The 6,337-nt window shown below is 50.4% G+C and overlaps 1 long non-coding RNA gene across 1 annotated transcript; it reads left to right on the forward strand.

Annotated features, from left to right (window-relative positions):
- The first annotated feature begins 228 nt into the window (after nt 1-228).
- On the forward strand, nt 229-3,217 carry LOC144578049 (uncharacterized). Its single transcript, XR_013523080.1, has 2 exons — nt 229-361; nt 587-3,217. It is a non-coding gene; the product is annotated as an uncharacterized LOC144578049 (long non-coding RNA).
- Nucleotides 3,218-6,337: the final 3,120 nt, after the last annotated feature.

The following is a 6,337-nucleotide window of genomic DNA, read 5'->3' on the forward strand; positions in this document are numbered from 1 at the left end:
ATATTTTACTGCAGCAAGAGAAGAAAAGGGAGCGATGGATCATTTGGCCACTGCCCTTACCATCACTTAAGGAGCAGCGTGTGTGAGTGTGTGTGTGAGGGTTGGGGAGCAGGCGCTGTGGTCGCTGTGGAAATGAAGGCTCCTGAGGGCCAGCTCTACCTCCTGCTAGGCCAGGACAAGGGTGGGGAGGAGGTGGGGGTGTCTGAGGACAAGGGGGCATCCTGGAGTGGGCAGACTCTGGAGTCATCAGGTAATTTTGGGCCTCCCAGGGTGAAAAGAAGAAAGAGGACCTTCACCAGAGTCAGCAGGAGCTCCACTTCCACTCCCCTCAACGCACGGTCAAGACCAACTGTTGAGTGAGGTGAGGGAATGGAGGAGAGGGCATGCAGAGGGGTAGAGAGGCGTGGAAGAGACCCACAGACAAAGGGACGGGGCAGACAGAAGTCACTGGCAAGGAGAAAGTGAGAGGGTGAGGGTTCCGGTTGGAGGGTTGAGAATAAAAGGATAACGGGGTAAAGGAGGGGACGGAGCTTAGATATCTGGAAGGATTTCCAGATCCCAGGGCTATTGGACCTTCTCTCTACAGGGCATGGGAGATATGTTCCCCCAAGCCATACACTAGCGGTGAGGTACAGTTGAGAGGACCTGAAATCAGAAATGTGCCAAGAGTGCTTGGGAAACAGCCAACAAGTGTCCCAGCCAGCAGGGGCAAAGCAGAGTCGGGGGAGACTCCCTGTCAAATGCAAGGTGTCCAGGTGAGACATCCCAAGAGGCAAGAAGATGAATTTTTGTCCAGAGTCATGAACGGGAGCCGGAGAGCTCTGAGAAGAGCAGAATACGGACCCCTAGGGGACAGCCAACTGCACTGCTTCTTGGAGGTCCTGGAGTGTGGTTCTTGGGTAGGGATGCGGTTCATTTAAAACAAGGCCCAGCCAACAGCCTTCGGTAGCTTCGACCCACTTTCTTGGAATTAGAGGAGAAATGATCCAGCCTCTGAAGGGGCCAGCTCAGTATTCCAGCTCCTACCACTTCATGGAGGCTGAAGGCTATTCTACAGAGTGGGAAATGCAAGGAGCTTTCTGGTGATGTTTGGGCATCTGTAGGCAAGACCCTCACCAGTGGGCTCCTTCCCCAGCCACCTTCCCTCCACAGTCTCTGGGATCTTCCCACTGAATTCCTAACTTGTGTGTCCAGCTGCTCACGGGCTATGTCCACCAGGAGGTCCAGCAGGCATCTCAAACCCAGCATGTCCACAGCCACGCTGACCTCCACCCACCTACAAGCCTGTCTGGCTGCAACCTTCTCTATAACAAGCCAGTGGCAAAGCCATCCTTCCAGCTCCTCAGGGCTGTCAAAAGTCTAAAGACCTTAAATGGCTTTTATTTGTGGTTCCAGAAGCAGATAACAACTTGTTTTATAAAACAGAATGAGTGTTCCAAAAAGCTGACCATGGAGACTGATTTTATGGACAGGAAAAGGCTGAGGAGAGCAGAAACAGGGAATGAAACTTGAACCTGGGAGGTGGAGGTTGCAGTGAGCTGAGATCACACCGTTGCACTCCAGCCTGGCAGCAAGAGTGAAACTCATCTCAACAACAACAAAAAAAAGTCCGCTGCTCCTACCACCTCTGTGGCTCCACCTGGGCCCAAGCCTACATCTTCTCTTGTTTGGTTGCAACAGAAGCCATCCGCTCCCTTCCTGACCTTTCCCCGTCTATTCACCCAGTGGCCAGAGTGAGGCTTTTACCAGGGCAGAGCATGTTCCATCTCTGTTCCCATCTCAGAGTCAGCCCGCATTCTCCATGGCCTAGAAGGTTCTTTGCAGCCAGCCTCCCCATTTGTCTCCCTGTCTCATCTCTTTCTCAGGCACACCTCTGCAGCCACACTGGGCTCCTTGAGCAAGCCAGGCCTGCTGCCACCTCCGGGCCTTCACACACGATGCTCCCTTCCTCCCTTCTAAGCACTTGCCTAGATTTGCCTTCTCAGGAGGTCTTCTCTGAGCACCGGATTTAAAATTGCCACAGTTGTTCCCTGGTGCTCTCTCACCCCGCTCTATTTTTTCCCCATAGCGCTTTTTGCCATCTACTATGCTACACAATTTATTTTGTTTGCTGGTATTGTATACTGTCAACCCCCACCCACTGGAATATGAGGTCTCTGAGGGCAGAGATTCTGTCCATTGAGTTCTGCTGCATGCCCAGCAGTAGAGCAGGACCTGGCACATGTGGAAATACTGTGGGAGATTTCTACAATCAATTTTTATTCCACAAGAGGCATCCCCTTCCTACCATGAAGAGTTAACCACTATAGAAATTGCCCATCTACCCAGCACTTTGGGAGGCCCAGGCGAGCGATCATCTGAGATCAGGAGTTTGAGACCAGCCTGGCCAACATGGTAAAACCCCATCTCTACTAAAAATACAAAAATTACCCAGGTGTGGTAGCGTGCATACCTGTAATCCTAGCTACTTGGGAGGCTGAGGCAGGAGGACGGCTTGAATATGGGAGGCGGAGGTTGCAGTGAGCTGAGATTGAATCATCGTGCTCTAATCTGGGTGACAAAAGTGAGATTCTGACTCAAACAAAAGGAAAAAGAAATTGCCCATTTAATGCAAACAACTGAACACTGTATGAAATGACTGCTTTCAGAAACTGGGCATCAGGTGGCACGGGGTGGTGGGCCCCAAGAGAAGGGAAACAGGTGCCCCCCAACACACAGTGGGGCAGCTAACTGTCTGGAGAAAGTTGACAGAGCCAGGTGGTTGAGCTGGTGAGATGGAGACTGTGTTGGAGGAGGCTGGAATCTGTGAGGAAGAATCCTGGGGCGAAGGGAGCTGCAGGAAGAGTTCGGGAAGCCTATAGAAAGGTCCTCAAAACTTTGGCTGAACACTGACCTGAAAGAAAGCAGTAGGCTGAACAATTCATTAATTCCCAGAGCTTACAGGGGGCTGTGGTTTAGATTCCCACCAGTGAGTGGGGAGTCCTTGCAGTACGTGGTATGTTGAATAGAGGCCTCAGAAAGATGCTACCGCCCTGAAGTCTGCCCTGAACTCATTCTAACAGAGCTTGAAAACAAGCATTACAAGGGTCAAAGCAATTCGAAGCAACTGAGCCAGAACAAAGTCCTGCACTCTTTAAAAGAACAGAATAAGATCCAGAACTCAGCAATGTAAAATTCACAATTTCCATCATCTAATAAAAAAATTAAGTCATGCAAAGAAGCAGGAAAATATGGCTTGTAACCAGAAGAAAAATCAATCAACAGAAACAAACCAAAAAATCAACAGAAACAGAAAAATGATGAAATTAGCAGAAAGGATACTAAAGCAGTGATTATAGATTATGCTCCATATGCTCAGAAATGCGGAGGAGAACATGAACATCATGAGAAGAGAGATGGAAGATTTAAGAAAAACAAATGCAATTTATAAAGATGAAAATAGAATATCTGAAATAAAAATACTGTTGAACAAATAAATGATTTTATTTCTGCGGTTGCTCTTATCAAAACCATATGGAGTGGGGATGGGAGAGAGCGACACAGTGGCTCACGCCTGTGGTCCCAGCACTTTGGGAGGCCGAGATGGGCAGATCGATTGAGCCCAGGAATTCGAGACCAGCCTGGGCAACATGGCAAAACCCTGCCTCTACAAAAAAAAGAATAAGCTGAGAGTGGTTGGTGGTGCATGCCTGTAGTCCCAGCTATTCGGGAGGCTGAGGTGGGAGAAACACCTGAGCCTGGGAGGTTGAGGCTGCAGTGAGCCATGATTATGCCCCTTGCACTCCAGCCTAGGTGACAGAGTGACTCACTGTTGTTTCAAAACCACAATAACAACAACAAAACCCACATGGGGTGTGAGAGACACGTTTTTCCAAAAAGGTTATTCTCCCTGCAGCCTGTTCTTGTCCCCTCCCTATCCCGAGATGGCATGAGCTGACTCCATTCACTTTCCCAGCTCTGCTGGGCTCTGCGGAAACAGCTTCTTTTCTAGTTGGTCCTCAAATACAGTGTAGATTTCAGGTTGCAAGCAGCAGCTCTCCTGAGTCACCTTTCAGCTGATGTTTCCTGACCCCCTCCTGTGTCCTCCTCCTGTCCAGCACCATCATGAGCCTTTCCTCTCCATCAGTCTCCCTGTATCCCATGCTTAGTCACTGGGCTCTTGTAAGGAAATGATGAGCAGGACCTGGCCTCTGCCCTGTGCAGCTCTGAGTCTAGCCAGGTTTGCACAATGCAAGGAAGAAAGTGACAAGGTTCATGAGATCATTGTGGACAGGTACTTAGGGAGAAAAAAGCTTCATGTGGAGGTCAGAGAAAACTTCATGGAAGAGGTGGCATCTGTGCTGGGTTTTGAAGCATGGATAAGCTTTGGGCTGCTGGAATGAAGGGACGGGTATTCTGGGCAAAACTGGGCTTCATCCTGAACTCCCTCACCTCTTATTTCCCCTTCTCTCAGCACCTTTGTCTGCAGCCTACCGGCACTGCCATGAGGCATCCTTGCCTGGTCCCGAGCACCCAAGCCTCTCCTTTCTCGTTCCCCTTGAATTTCATCTCACCCCTTTCCTTCTCTCCCTGTTTTGCATTTTAAGTGCAATATGAGCAGCTCCTAAAAAGGGCAGAGTTGTTCATGTGCCGCTTCCCACGTATCAGCTGACCTTCAGGGCACCTCGGGGTGTGGTGGGCATGTGCAAATGTGCAGGGCTGGAGGAAGGCTGAGCAGTGGGTGGCGGAGTGCCCCTCCTTCAGGCATGCTTGTTCTAGATAAGGATGAGCTCGTTATTGACAATGATGTCACTGGACAAAGCCAAAGGAGAGAGGATCAGGAGTGGGGGTTCCCTGTGGTGGGAGGTTTGAGCAAGGTGGGGAGCTCAGACACCAGCTCCGAGGTGACACATGCACTCTCCTTCCCTCCCTCCTCCCTGGGTCTGCCACCTTCCCTGGAATGGCTTCTGCCTGTCATCCAGGCCAAATGTCCCTCCTCTCCCTTTCCCACAGCACGGTGGTGTCCATAGGGTAGGAGACAGAAAGTCTGGGTAAGCTCTCAACCACCCAGGACTTCCCAGCTGAAACCTCAAGATCCAAGCCAGGGACAGTGCTGGCCTGTGGACCTGGCCATCAAGTGTGCCAGTCTGGGGAAAATTCAGGAAGAGGGCACCACAGTGGGGTGGCTGTGAGGCCTGACTTTGGTGTCCTGTGGTGCCGGGCCAGAATTGTATCTCTAGTATCTCAGTGCTTGAGGTAAGTTACTTAACCTCCAATCTGCAGTGTCCTTGTCTTATCTGTAAAATGGAAATAACGATCCTGCCTACCTCTCAGTGTGGGCATGGTAAGCACTGCGTAAAGGCAGGTGCTGTTATGATTATATCATGTCGTTGTGGTTGTTGGCAGACTTGCTGAGAGGACGGTGGCTGCACCCGCACACCCCGTCTGGCTCCCCTCTGACCACCCCCTCTTCCAGCTGCTGTTTCTAAGCCTCAGCTTCCTGACCCCTGCTCTGGACCCTTGTCTGAAAGCCCCCAGAGGGACTCATCATGTCCTTAATTGCAATCTCTTGCTCAGCAAAGCCATCAGCACCTAATGTCCCATGTCATTGCTGGTTCTTTGTCTGTAGATACCTCACTCCTCCTCGGTGCTGCTCAGCCACCCAGGGCAACTCCATCTGGCCAGGAATGGCCACGGCGCGGAGCAGTGCCAGACCTTCTAGGGATGCATTGGTGACAATTTACTTACAAATAACTTAATGTAGGAGGGCAAAAGACTTCATGACTTTATCCCTGGCTCTTTCTGCCACTATGAACCTCCATCCTATATCCTCCTTGAAATCCAGAGGTACCACTTCTCTCCAATACCAAGGCCTTCCCCATCTCCTCCTGCAGTGAAGATCTGCAGTCTCTCTGCCTGACTTGGCTCTGATGCCCATGTTGAGTTTTTAAGGTGGGGCCCAGCAAAAAGCCAGAACTGGGGAAGGGGAACTTGAAGGAAGACTTGGAAGCCTGCAGAGACCAGGATCAAGGGAGAACTTATCTCAGGTCTTTGAGTTCCTGTTCTCTGGGCCCACGGCAGGGTCCCCTACTCGGAGCAGAAGCTCTGCTAATCCATTCAAGCCACTGCTGAAGACACCTTCACAGGGCGAACAAGAATTCTGGACAGAAACGTGGTCATAAGCATTAATCAGATTTCACTTTAACCCACTTCTTTGTAACCAACAGTCATGTAGCACTTGACACTGGCCATTTGCATCCCAATTATTCCTATAGATAAGATTTCTGATATTAGAGTCACAAGACTTTTGTTTAAGAATTGTTTAAGTGGCCAGGCATGGTGGCTCTTACCTGTAATG

This window comes from Callithrix jacchus, chromosome 10 (assembly GCF_049354715.1).
Source record: "Callithrix jacchus isolate 240 chromosome 10, calJac240_pri, whole genome shotgun sequence".
Classification (NCBI taxonomy): Eukaryota; Metazoa; Chordata; class Mammalia; order Primates; family Cebidae; genus Callithrix; species Callithrix jacchus.